The sequence below is a fragment of the Convolutriloba macropyga genome, unplaced genomic scaffold, assembly GCF_964194025.1.
Source record: "Convolutriloba macropyga unplaced genomic scaffold, txConMacr16.3 SCAFFOLD_2275, whole genome shotgun sequence".
Lineage (NCBI taxonomy): Eukaryota > Metazoa > Xenacoelomorpha > Acoela > Convolutidae > Convolutriloba > Convolutriloba macropyga.
In genome coordinates, this window is record NW_027452903.1 from 14,286 (window position 1) to 27,500 (window position 13,215).

General features: G+C 44.0%; 1 non-coding gene and 1 pseudogene across 1 annotated transcript in view; both read left to right on the forward strand.

The window, feature by feature from the left end:
• The first annotated feature begins 11,240 nt into the window (after window positions 1–11,240).
• LOC142357885 (5.8S ribosomal RNA) lies at window positions 11,241–11,392 on the forward strand (annotated as a pseudogene).
• A 1,683-nt stretch (window positions 11,393–13,075) lies between these two features.
• Window positions 13,076–13,215, forward strand: part of LOC142357886 (large subunit ribosomal RNA) — a 3,522-nt gene continuing 3,382 nt past the window's right edge. Inside the window, exon 1 of the ribosomal RNA XR_012761724.1 lies at window positions 13,076–13,215. This exon is cut by the window's right edge and continues 3,382 nt beyond it. This is a non-coding gene — a ribosomal RNA (large subunit ribosomal RNA).

The window sequence follows — 13,215 nt, forward strand, 5'->3', positions numbered from 1 at the left end:
GCTAGCTTGAGCTTGAGCTAGCTAGCTTGAGCTTGAGCTAGCTAGCTAGCTTGAGCTTGAGCTAGCTAGCTAGCTTGAACTTGAGCTAGCTAGCTAGCTTGAGCTTGAGCTAGCTAGCTAGCTTGAGCTAGCTAGCTAGCTTGAGCTTGAGCTTGAGCTTGAGCTAGCTAGCTTGAGCTTGAGCTAGCTAGCTAGCTTGAGCTTGAGCTAGCTAGCCAGCTTGAGCTTGAGCTAGCTAGCTAGCTTGAGCTTGAGCTTGAGCTAGCTAGCTTGAGCTTGAGCTTGAGCTAGCTAGCTAGCTTGAGCTTGAGCTAGCTAGCTAGCTTGAGCTTGAGCTTGAGCTAGCTAGCTTGAGCTTGAGCTTGAGCTAGCTAGCTAGCTTGAGCTTGAGCTAGCTAGCTTGAGCTTGAGCTAGCTAGCTTGAGATTGAGCTAGCTAGCTAGCTTGTGCTTGAGCTAGCTAGCTAGCTTGAGCTTGAGCTTGAGCTAGCTGGCTTGAGCTTGAGCTAGCTAGCTTGAGCTTGAGCTAGCTAGCTTGAGCTTGAGCTAGCTAGCTAGCTTGAACTTGAGCTAGCTAGCTAGCTTGAGCTTGAGCTTGAGCTAGCTAGCTAGCTTGAGCTTGAGCTAGCTAGCTAGCTTGAGCTTGAGCTTGAGCTAGCTAGCTTGAGCTTGAGCTTGAGCTAGCTAGCTAGCTTGAGCTTGAGCTAGCTAGCTTGAGCTTGAGCTAGCTAGCTTGAGCTTGAGCTAGCTAGCTAGCTTGAGCTTGAGCTAGCTAGCTAGCTTGAACTTGAGCTAGCTAGCTAGCTTGAGCTTGAGCTAGCTAGCTAGCTTGAGCTAGCTAGCTAGCTTGAGCTTGAGCTTGAGCTTGAGCTAGCTAGCTTGAGCTTGAGCTAGCTAGCTAGCTTGAGCTTGAGCTAGCTAGCTAGCTTGAGCTTGAGCTAGCTAGCTAGCTTGAGCTTGAGCTTGAGCTAGCTAGCTTGAGCTTGAGCTTGAGCTAGCTAGCTAGCTTGAGCTTGAGCTAGCTAGCTTGAGCTTGAGCTAGCTAGCTTGAGCTTGAGCTAGCTAGCTAGCTTGAGCTTGAGCTAGCTAGCTAGCTTGAGCTTGAGCTAGCTGGCTTGAGCTTGAGCTAGATAGCTTGAGCTTGAGCTAGCTAGCTAGCTTGAGCTAGCTAGCTAGAGCTCGACCTATGAAAAGCTGCGCAAACACTTATTCTATAATAATTGCGAAAATTAAAAATTTCACAAGTGAAAAGCTGCATAAACAGTAATTCTATGTGTGGGGCATTATTAGGGGGAGGTGTCTTGTCAAAATATGGCTGGACTAAAGACCTCAACCCAGATAGGGTGGAAGGCCCTATGATCGGTCTGTTACTAATCGGTGACCGATAAAGACCTGACCAAGGCCTGTAGTAAGCTTGGTTAGGCATTACAGGAGATAACACTAAGACCGAGGGGTCTTAGAGAGCCCTCTAGCGGGGCGAATAGAGCTAGATCGAGCCTTGGGAAAGCTAGATCGAGCAGGACTGAAGCTAAAGGATAGACCGAGAGGTCTGTCTGGTCCTCCTAGAGAGGCCAAGAGAAAGTACGAGAAGCCAACTAAAGCTTGATCGGGCCTTCAGCAAGCACGACCGAGCTGTACCGGAGCTAACACTAAGACCGAGGGGTCTTAGAGAGCCCTCTAGCGGGGCGAATAGAGCTAGATCGAGCCTTGGGAAAGCTAGATCGAGCAGGACTGAAGCTAAACGATAGACCGAGAGGTCTGTCTGGTCCTCCTAGAGAGGCCAAGAGAAAAAACGAGAAGCTAACTAAAGCTTGATCGGGCCTTCAGCAAGCACGACCGAGCTGTACCGGAGCTAACACTAAGACCGAGGGGTCTTAGAGAGCCCTCTAGCGGGGCGAATAGAGCTTGATCAAGCCTTGGGCAAGCTAGATCGAGCAGGACTGAAGCTAAGCAAGAGACCGAGAGGTCTGTCTGGTCCTCCTAGAGAGGCCAAGAGAAAGTACGAGAAGCCAACTAAAGCTTGATCGGGCCTTCAGCAAGCACGACCGAGCTGTACCGGAGCTAACACTAAGACCGAGGGGTCTTAGAGAGCCCTCTAGCGGGGCGAATAGAGCTAGATCGAGCCTTGGGAAAGCTAGATCGAGCAGGACTGAAGCTAAACGATAGACCGAGAGGTCTGTCTGGTCCTCCTAGAGAGGCCAAGAGAAAGTACGAGAAGCTAACTAAAGCTTGATCGCGCCTTCAGCAAGCACGATTGAGCAAGACCGGAGCTAACACTAAGACCGAAGTGTCTTAGAGAGCCCTCTGGTGGGGCGAATAGAGCTAGATCGAGCCTTGGGAAAGCTAGATCGAGTAAGATTGAAGCTGAAAGAGTGTCAGAGGAGCAAATGAACCTCCAAAAAGTGAAAATCAAATTTTAGAAAAAACACAAGTTAAATACTGCATGGACAGTATTTCTATGTGTGGGGCATTATTAGGGGGAGGTGTCTTGTCAAAATATGGCTGGACTAAAGACCTCAACCCGGATAGGGTGGAAGGCCCCATGATCGGTCTGTTACTAATCGGTGACCGATAAAGACCTGACCAAGGCCTGTAGTAAGCTTGGTTAGGCATTACAGGAGTTAACACTAAGACCGAGGGGTCTTAGAGAGCCCTCTAGCGGGGCGAATAGAGCTAGATCGAGCCTTGGGAAAGCTAGATCGAGCAGGACTGAAGCTAAGCAAGAGACCGAAAGGTCTGTCTGGTCCTCCTAGAGAGGCCAAGAGAAAGTACGAGAAGCTAACTAAAGCTTGATCAGGCCTTCAGCAAGCACGACCGAGCTGTACCGGAGCTAACACTAAGACCGAGGGGTCTTAGAGAGCCCTCTAGCAGGGCGAATAGATCTAGATCGAGCCTTGGGAAAGCTAGATCGAGCAGGACTGAAGCTAAACGATAGACCGAGAGGTCTGTCTGGTCCTCCTAGAGAGGCCAAGAGAAAGTACGAGAAGCTAACTAAAGCTTGATCGGGCCTTCAGCAAGCACGACCGAGCTGTACCGGAGCTAACACTAAGACCGAGGGGTCTTAGAGAGCCCTCTAGCAGGGCGAATAGAGCTAGATCGAGCCTTGGGAAAGCTAGATCAAGCAGGACTGAAGCTAAACGATAGACCGAGAGGTCTGTCTGGTCCTCCTAGAGAGGCCAAGAGAAAAAACGAGAAGCTAACTAAAGCTTGATCGGGCCTTCAGCAAGCACGACCGAGCTGTACCGGAGCTAACACTAAGACCGAGGGGTCTTAGAGAGCCCTCTAGTGGGGCGAATAGAGCTAGATCGAGCCTTGGGAAAGCTAGATCGAGCAGGACTGAAGCTAAACGATAAACCGAAAGGTCTGACGGGTCCTCATAAGAGGCATGGAGAAAGATCTGATACTAAAGTACCTCTCGGAAGTAATAAAATATGCCTGATGAAGCCGGGTATGATGTTTGTTGTTTGATGGCATTCATCGATTAGGTCTGGTGGATTCCCCATTACTCCGAGTGGTACCTAGTAGAGGCTCCTACAGGGGTGAGCAAAGCGAGATCAAGCCTTAGGCAAGCTAGATCGAGCAGAACTGAAGCTGAAAAGCAAAATAAATGACAGGTCTGTCCAAATCAATAAACTTGAAATCCAGTGTGGTCACCACGGGTCACGAGGTGAATTCCTAGCGATTGTCTGCTGAACGTATAGGAAGGCCCGAAACGAACGATAATTTCATTGCACAGTGGAGATACTATACGTTCAGGAGTAGCATACATCGGGTTTGATCTATGATCATGTCTGGTCTCCGAGGATCCACCGGGTTACCAACTGGCACCGCTGTACTGGGTGTAAAACTGGGCCACCTGAAGTCCCGGGTGTAAAACTAGGTGCCTCTGTGCCAAAGTAGCGGCTTGCGTAGTGCATTATGCCTCCGGCTTGCGAAATGGTTATAAGCAATAACAACAGGACGCCGCGGGGTGTTCACTTAAAGGAGTAACGTTCTCTCAAGGGAGGGGATCTAAAAATCTTGATAAAACATTTATTCTATGCAAAATTTGTGCGCAAATTTTGCAAAGTAAAAAGCTGCACTGTAGCAAATTCTATGTGTGTAGCATTATTAGGGAAGTGTTGTTTGATGGCACCTCTCTACTTGATGCACCAAAGAACTACCTTGATGGCTCATGACCGCTGGTAATCTGTCGTCGCTAGTAGTTCGGAACTGAGAACAAATATGTTCGCAAATTACAACAATTATACAGCATATTGCTGAATAAAGCAGAACCGAATAATACTCAGTGACTTTACACCAAGACTGACTAATGTCTGGATTGTATCGTCCTACTCGAGTAAGGCGAAGAAAAGCTAGAAAGATACGCTTTTCACAAAGCAGGCTTAATGCATGCAAACCAAGGAGGAAGGAGTGATGCCCCTCCTTATAATAAGCAGAACCAAATAAAGAACAGACAGCATCATCTGTACAGTGACCAAGAAGAGGTGAAACTTCTGTATGTGAAAAGGCAATTTGAGCGAGATTTATTAGCAGACTAGTATTATGTTGTTTCTAGTAGGCGAAAGCCGAAACATCAACATGTGAAAATCTGATATTAAATCCTCAATCATTTTCCCTAGTATTATACAGCTATGAGTAACCTTAATTGGACACGGCAATTATTGCTGACCGGTGAAACTTTCGCATGGGAAAGACACACACACTTCTTGACAAAGCAATAAGTATTATGCTGTTTCTAGTACGCGAAAGCAGAAACATCAGCATGTGAAAGTTGTGAAGTTGAAGAATTTTTGTGTTGAGTACGATGTTGTTACTAGTAACCATGTCGACAGCTGAGAACTGTTCTCTAACCAATAGAAGGTGAAACTTCTGTATGTGAAAAGGCAATTTGAGCGAGATTTCTTAGCAGACTAGTATTATGTTGTTTCTAGTAGGCGAAAGCCGAAACATCAACATGTGAAAATCTGATATTAAATCCTCAATCATTTTCCCTAGTATTATACAGCTACTAGTAGCCGTAATTGGTCAGGGAAACATTGTTGACCGGTGAAACTTCACATGGGAAAGACACACAAATTACTTGACAAAACAATAAGTATTATGCTGTTTCTAGTATGCGAAAGCAGAAACATCAGCATGTGAAAGTTGTGAAGTTGAAAAGTTTTTGTGTTGAGTACGGTGTTGTTACTAGTAACCATGTCGACAGCTGGAAAGCTGTTCTCTAACCAATAAAAGGTAAAACTTCTGTATCTGAAGAGGCGGCGTGATTGAGATTTTTAACAGACTAGTATTATGTTGTTTCTAGTAGGCGAGAGCCGAAACATCGACATGTGAACATCTGGTTTTTAAATCATGAGTCAATTCTCCCTAGTATGATACAGTTGTTAGCCGGTATTGGTAACAGTAGAACAGAGATTTGGAGGGCAAAACCTGCTCATGGGAAATGCTCACAGAGCGCTATCTACCAGTACACATAGTATTATGCTGTTTCTAGTACGCGCGAGCCGAAACATCAGCATGTGAAATGTGTAATCGTGGGTAACTCTAAGTGTGTAGAGTACTGTGTAGTAACTAGTAGCCATGCCAAAGCATGCATTGAAACTCTTCGTGATTTAAAAAGCTCAAAGCAAGATTGACGAGGCCGCAAGGCTATGTCTTTCTAAATTCGAACAAATCGAAAGATTGTTCAAAGTACAATTAAACTGATTGATCCTGTCAGTTGCCATATGCTTGTCTGAAAGACTAAGCCATGCATGTGCAAGCGAAGCTTGAAAAAGTGGAACCGCGAATGGCTCATTAAATCAGTTACTATCTATTAGTTGATTTGCAAGCTAAATGAATAACTGCGGTAACCCTGCAGCTAATGCATGCTGATTGTCCGACACTGTCGGAGACTTTTACAAGACTACACCGGGTGATTTGCTAAGTACAGACACATCCCGTGATGAGTCCTAGTAACTGAAAGATCCCAGATAGCTTCGGCTTGGGGACGGAACTTCCGAATTTCTGACCTATCAACCTATGATGGTAGTGTAACGGACTACCATGGTTGTGACGGGTAACGGGGAATCAGGGTTCGATTCCGGAGAGGGAGCCTTAGAAACGGCTACCACATCCAAGGAAGGCAGCAGGCACGCAAATTACCCACTCTCCGCACGAGGAGGTAGTGACTAGAAATAATGATATGAACCTTTATGGTTTGTAATCAGAATGGAATGGACTTAAAAGCTCCATTGATGAACGAGTAGAGGGCAAGTCTGGTGCCAGCAGCCGCGGTAATACCAGCCTCTACAAGCGTATGCAATAGTTGCTGCGTTTAAAAAGCTCATAGTTGGATCTGTTTGAGTAGAACGGCAACATGGTCTTCAGTTAAATCTGTTGACTCGTTCCGCTCATCCTTCGCATCGAAGAAATAGTTTGCACTTAAATGTGACGAACTGTGGAAACGGTGTTTTCACCCTGAGAAAATTAGAGTGTTCAAAGCATCCTTTGGGATCGAATAATAAAGCATGGAATAATGGAGAATGACCCGCTACTCGATTGATGCCGGTTGGCTGAGTGCGGTAATGATTGAAAGGAACAGACGGGGGCATTTGTATTGCTACGTTAGAGGTGAAATTCTTGGATCGTGGCAAGACAAACTACTGCGAAAGCATTTGCCAAGAATGTTTTCATTAATCAAGAACGAAAGTCAGAGTATTGAAGAGGATTAGATACCCTCGTAATTCTGACCATAAACTATACCAACCTACAATTTGTCAAAGTCGATCTTGACTTGGCAAGAGATTAACCGGGAAACCAAAGTTTATTGGTTCCGGGGGAAGTATGGTTGCAAAATCGAAACTTAAAGGAATTGACGGAAGGGCACCACCAGGAGTGGAGCCTGCGGCTTAATTTGACTCAACACGGGAAAACTCACCCGGTCCAGACATCTTAAGGATTGACAGATTGAATATCTTTCATGATTATATGGGCGGTGGTGCATGGCCGTTCTTAGTTAGTGGAGTGATCTGTCTGGTTAATTCCGATAACGAACGAGATCTTCTCCATCTAAATAATGAAATTCACTATATGTGAATTCAAACACTTCTTAGAGGAACTATGCGGAATTAAATACCGCAGATGAAGTGAGGCTATAACAGGTCTGTGATGCCCTTAGATGTTCTGGACTGCACGCGCGCTACACTGTGTACTTTTAGATTGAGTACTCAGCCCTTGGTCCGAAATGGACTGGGCAATCAGAGAAAAGTACAGCGCTTCAAGGGGATCGTCTGTTGTAACTTGCAGACGTGAACCAGGAATTCCTGGTACTTATGAGTCAACAACTCATAGGGATTACGTCCCTGCCCTTTGTACACACCGCCCGTCGCTACTACTGATTGGATAGTTAAGCAAGAATTGCAAATTCCTACTGTTGGGACTTCGGTCTCCGGCAACGGGATGAAGCGGATCGAGCTTAATTGTCTAGAGGAAGTAAAAGTCGTAACAAGGTTTCCGTAGGGGAACCTGCGGAAGGATCAGTGATTGATTCCTTCGGGCATGGCTGCTGGTAGAGGCCATGTCTGTAGTGCGCATGACGCTCTGTCGCTAGAGATTGCTTGGCAACCAATCTCGAATTATGTATCGAGCTCAAAAACTACTTGTGTGGATACATAGTTCAGCAGTCATGGCAAGGGACTGCTTAAAGGGAGACTAGTTAGCAAAAGCAGCCTAGCAGAACTGCAGCTATCTAGATCTCAGAAGCTGGGTTATAGAAGCCCAGCTATAGACTTGTGAATGAGAAAGGCCTAAAAAGGTCCACAAGTCGCGTGGTTAGAACCGACACGCAAAAATCCCAGCGAGTGACAGAGCGTTGCGCTGTTCAGTGGGAAAGAGTTGAGCTACTCGGGGCGCCCACTGAACTTGCTCCGAGCCAAAGGCTCGAAAAAACACAGCTTAGCCTCAGATCCTTTACATAGAAGGCTAGCTAAAATAAACTTACCTTGGACGAGGGTAAAGTTTAGTCAGTTCTTAGGGGAGAGTAATCCACAGCTTCTCGCCCTCTGAACATTCTCCCAGATATGTAGGTCTGGGAGAGTCTCCTCCTGTTCTTCGGAATCTGGAGGTAGACAAAGACAGTACGATACGATCTTGCATCGGGATGACTAACCGATAATGATCATAATCTGACAATTTTTCCGGCTTGAGGCACCGGAGTCAGATTAAAGACACATACTGAACTAAAGGCGTATGTGCAAAGCTTGTCGGAGTGTAGAGAGTCAAGCTGAGTTGACTCGTCACGTGGTGATGACAACAGCCATGTGCAAAACACTCACAACTTTATCGTCTATGTGGAAAAGGTTGCTAACAGCGCTCTCTATGAGAGGCCCTCGCATATAACTATACGAGGAAAAGGCGATAGAGTTGTTTGAATGTGGGGCAGGTTCATCGACAAGCTAAGTTGATCACATTCTTGTTGTGGCATCCTACTAGAATTGGTCACGGTCTGCACCAACTCTCCCCAAGTTGGCCAGACTTAAAACTAGAAATAAGGTTTGCAGCTATGTGAACCTAGAAACTGTAAAGGAGTTGAAAGAACTTAAAGGAATTGAAAGAGGCCTTGAGGTATATCCTCTTGGTAAAGACCCACAAAAGCTCACAAAAGTGGCTTCGAAGGGCAAAACTGGTTCATCCAAAACAATTGGAGAGCTTAAAGCAGAACCAATTCGAATGAAACACTATTGGTGAAACTTCATCATGAGAACGTCACAAGCTGATCACGCTCTATGATATGACTAGTATTATGTTGCTTCTAGTAGGCTAAGCGCAAGCCGAAACATCAACATGTGAAAGTCGTAGAATTTTGCAATCAAACTGTGGCTAGTACTGTGATGTTACTAGTAACCTGGTGTTCCGTCATATGGCCAAGAGAGCATTTGAAGGCGAAACTTCTGCATGGGAAAGCTGCATCATGATCAAAATTTTATATCGAGTATTATGTTGACGTTAGTAGGCCTTGGCCGAAAACGCAGCATGTGAAAGGTATAGATAAAAGTTATTGTTGCAGTCAGTACTGTGTAGTTACTAGTAGCTGGATTTAAGCTCAAAATGAGACACTGTTGGTGAAACTTCATCATGAGAATGTCACAAGCTGATCAAGCTCTATGATATGACTAGTATTATGTTGCTTCTAGTAGGCTAAGCGCAAGCCGAAACATCAACATGTGAAAGTCGTAGAATTTTGCGATCAAATTGTGGCTAGTACTGTGATGTTACTAGTAACCTTGTGTTACGTCATATGGCCAAGAGAGCATTTGAAGGCGAAACTTCTGCATGGGGAAGCTGCATCATGAACAAAAGTTTATATCGAGTATTATGTTGACATTAGTAGGCCCTGGCCGAAAGCGCAGCATGTGAAAGGTATAGATAAAAGTTATCGTTGCAGTCAGTACTGTGTAGTTACTAGTAGCTGGATTTAAGCTCGAAATGAGACACTGTTGGTGAAACTTCATCATGAGAACGTCACAAGCTGATCACGCTCCATGATATGACTAGTATTATGTTGCTTCTAGTAGGCTAAGCGCAAGCCGAAACATCAACATGTGAAAGTCGTAGAATTTTGCGATCAAATTGTGGCTAGTACTGTGATGTTACTAGTAACCTTGTGTTACGTCATATGGCCAAGAGAGCATTTGAAGGCGAAACTTCTGCATGGGGAAGCTGCATCATGAACAAAAGTTTATATCGAGTATTATGTTGACGTTAGTAGGCCCTGGCCGAAAGCGCAGCATGTGAAAGGTATAGATAAAAGTTAGCGTTGCAGTCAGTACTGTGTAGTTACTAGTAGCTGGATTTAAGCTCGAAATGAGACACTGTTGGTGAAACTTCATCATGAGAACGTCACAAGCTGATCACGCTCTATGATATGACTAGTATTATGTTGCTTCTAGTAGGCTAAGCGCAAGCCGAAACATCAACATGTGAAAGTCGTAGAATTTTGCAATCAAACTGTGGCTAGTACTGTGATGTTACTAGTAACCTTTTCTTACGTCATATGGCGAAGAGAGCATTTGAAGGCGAAACTTCTGCATGGGGAAGCTGCATCATGAACAAAAGTTTATATCGAGTATTATGTTGACGTTAGTAGGCCCTGGCCGAAAGCGCAGCATGTGAAAGGTATAGATAAAAGTTATCGTTGCAGTCAGTACTGTGTAGTTACTAGTAGCTGGATTTAAGCTCGAAGTGAGACACTGTTGGTGAAACTTCATCATGAGAACGTCACAAGCTGATCACGCTCTATGATATGACTAGTATTATGTTGCTTATAGTAGGCTAAGCGCAAGCCGAAACATCAACATGTGAAAGTCGTAGAATTTTGCGATCAAATTGTGGCTAGTACTGTGATGTTACTAGTAACCTTGTGTTACGTCATATGGCCAAGAGAGCATTTGAAGGCGAAACTTCTGCATGGGGAAGCTGCATCATGAACAAAAGTTTATATCGAGTATTATGTTGACGTTAGTAGGCCCTGGCCGAAAGCGCAGCATGTGAAAGGTATAGATAAAAGTTAGCGTTGCAGTCAGTACTGTGTAGTTACTAGTAGCTGGATTTAAGCTCGAAATGAGACACTGTTGGTGAAACTTCATCATGAGAACGTCACAAGCTGATCACGCTCTATGATATGACTAGTATTATGTTGCTTCTAGTAGGCTAAGCGCAAGCCGAAACATCAACATGTGAAAGTCGTAGAATTTTGCAATCAAACTGTGGCTAGTACTGTGATGTTACTAGTAACCTTTTCTTACGTCATATGGCCAAGAGAGCATTTGAAGGCGAAACTTCTGCATGGGGAAGCTGCATCATGAACAAAAGTTTATATCGAGTATTATGTTGACGTTAGTAGGCCCTGGCCGAAAGCGCAGCATGTGAAAGGTATAGATAAAAGTTATCGTTGCAGTCAGTACTGTGTAGTTACTAGTAGCTGGATTTAAGCTCGAAGTGAGACACTGTTGGTGAAACTTCATCATGAGAACGTCACAAGCTGATCACGCTCTATGATATGACTAGTATTATGTTGCTTATAGTAGGCTAAGCGCAAGCCGAAACATCAACATGTGAAAGTCGTAGAATTTTGCGATCAAACTGTGGCTAGTACTTTGATGATGCTTGTAGCCAACCGAATTGGTTGAAAAGCCCAATAAGTAAGCTAACTTGGGAGAGCTTGTTGGAAACCAAATGCTACTAGATTGGTCCAAATACATCCTTCAACAGGGGATCACTTGGCTCGCTTTACGAAGAGGAGCACAGCTATATGTGTTAATTCGGTATGAATCGCAAGATTTGTTTACCGACCTCTCTAACGCAAAAGGCGGTCTCGGCTTCGGCTGTTGACTGCGTCCGATTCAGGGTTATATAACTCTCGATTGAACACATTGATGTTCTATTGTTGGTGCTTCCAATAAAATTGGAACACTTAAAGCAGAACCGATTCAAATAATAGCATTCTGATCAATGATTGCATTCCTTGATCAAGAACTGCTGGAGTCATTGTGATGGCGAATTTTCTTCATAAGAAAATTGCAAAGAGACGGAACTTAATGAGACTAGTATTATGTTGTTTCTAGTAAGCGGAAGCTGAAACAGCAACATGTGAAAATCAAGTTTTGTTCAATGATCTCGAGGCGATAAGTACTATGAAGCAACTAGTAGCCTAAGCATGACTCAGATTTGAGACAGTCAAAAAGACTGGCGAAACTTCTTCACATGAAAGTTACATAGAGAACTACAAATGTATACAGCGAGTATTATGTTGTTTCTAGTAGGCGAAAGCTGAAACATCAACATGTGAAAGTTGTCTGCAAACTGTAGAACGATATGTGATTAGTACTGTGCTGTTACTAGTAGCCAGTCTGACTGTAGAAGCCAAGACAAAGGGAAACTAATGCATCTGAAAAGGACAAGTTATGGAAAGGTATGCACGATAAGTATTATGTTGTTTCTAGTAAGCGGCAGCTGAAACATCAACATGTGAACGTCGTTGTGTACAGTAACCTAGAACTATATAGTCCTTAGTAACGTGCATTTACTAGTACCTGTAATTGGTATTCAGACTCAGGCAGTTTGGAATAGTTTGGCAAAGATGCACCAGAGAAAACTGGGATTTGATACAGAAATTGTTGAATACAAGTATTATGCTGCTTCTAGTAGGTTGAATCCGAAACATCAGCATGTGAAAATTGAAAACATTTCTGGTTCGAATTGTCACAAGTATTTGGTGATCTGAGTAGCCAAACTCACTACAACGCCAATTGAAGGCAAAAATTCTCAACGGGAAAAGCTATTCTCATTGAATGAGCTAACAAGACGAGTATTATGTTGCTTCTAGTAGGCGAAAGCCAAAACATCAACATGTGAAAGTCTTGCTGAACAAATTTAATGTTGTTGAGCTCAGTACCGTGTGAATTAGTAGCCATAATTGGCGAGCGAAAATTGAACTGGCGAAACTTCGTCTTTGGAAAATTGCAGATGCCGAGCACTTATTTTGCAACGAGTATTATGTTGACTGTAGTAAGCGAAAGCCGAAACAGCAACATGTGAAAGCTGTTGAAATTTGTGGTCATTTTGCAATAAGTACAAGGAGTGTAACTAGTAGCCAGGTCAAAATTTGGGATAAGAATGAGCAAAAATTCTGCATGAGAACAGTTGAAATTATGAAACTAAATTACAAAGACTAGTATTATGTTGTTTCGAGTACGCGAAAGCGGAAACATCAACATGTGAACGTTTGTAACGAAGTTTCGTTAATTTTCAGCCTAGTACTGAGCAAGAACGAGTAGCCTCATCTCCAATCCCACGCAAAATGTAGTGAAATATGTGAGTGAACCTTATTCACGGTGAGGGTTTCCCGAGGTCTGTATTGCAGCGAGTATTATGTTGCTTCTAGTAAGCGAAAGCTGAAACAACAACATTTGAAAGTTGGAATTAATGACTGAATGGAAACTTCGACCTGTGTTTGATAGTAGTAGCGAACAAAACTGCTGAATCGGTTTCTGTCTCATATTGGTCAGTGAACCAATTAAGAGACAATCAACTACATAACCTGAATTGGGCGAGAGAACCCCCTTAACTTAAGCATATCAGTAAGGGGAGGAAAAGAAATCAACTGAGAATCCCTTAGTAATGGCGAATGAACAGGGAAAAGCTCATCGGGAAGAGAAATGGCAACATTTCTCGG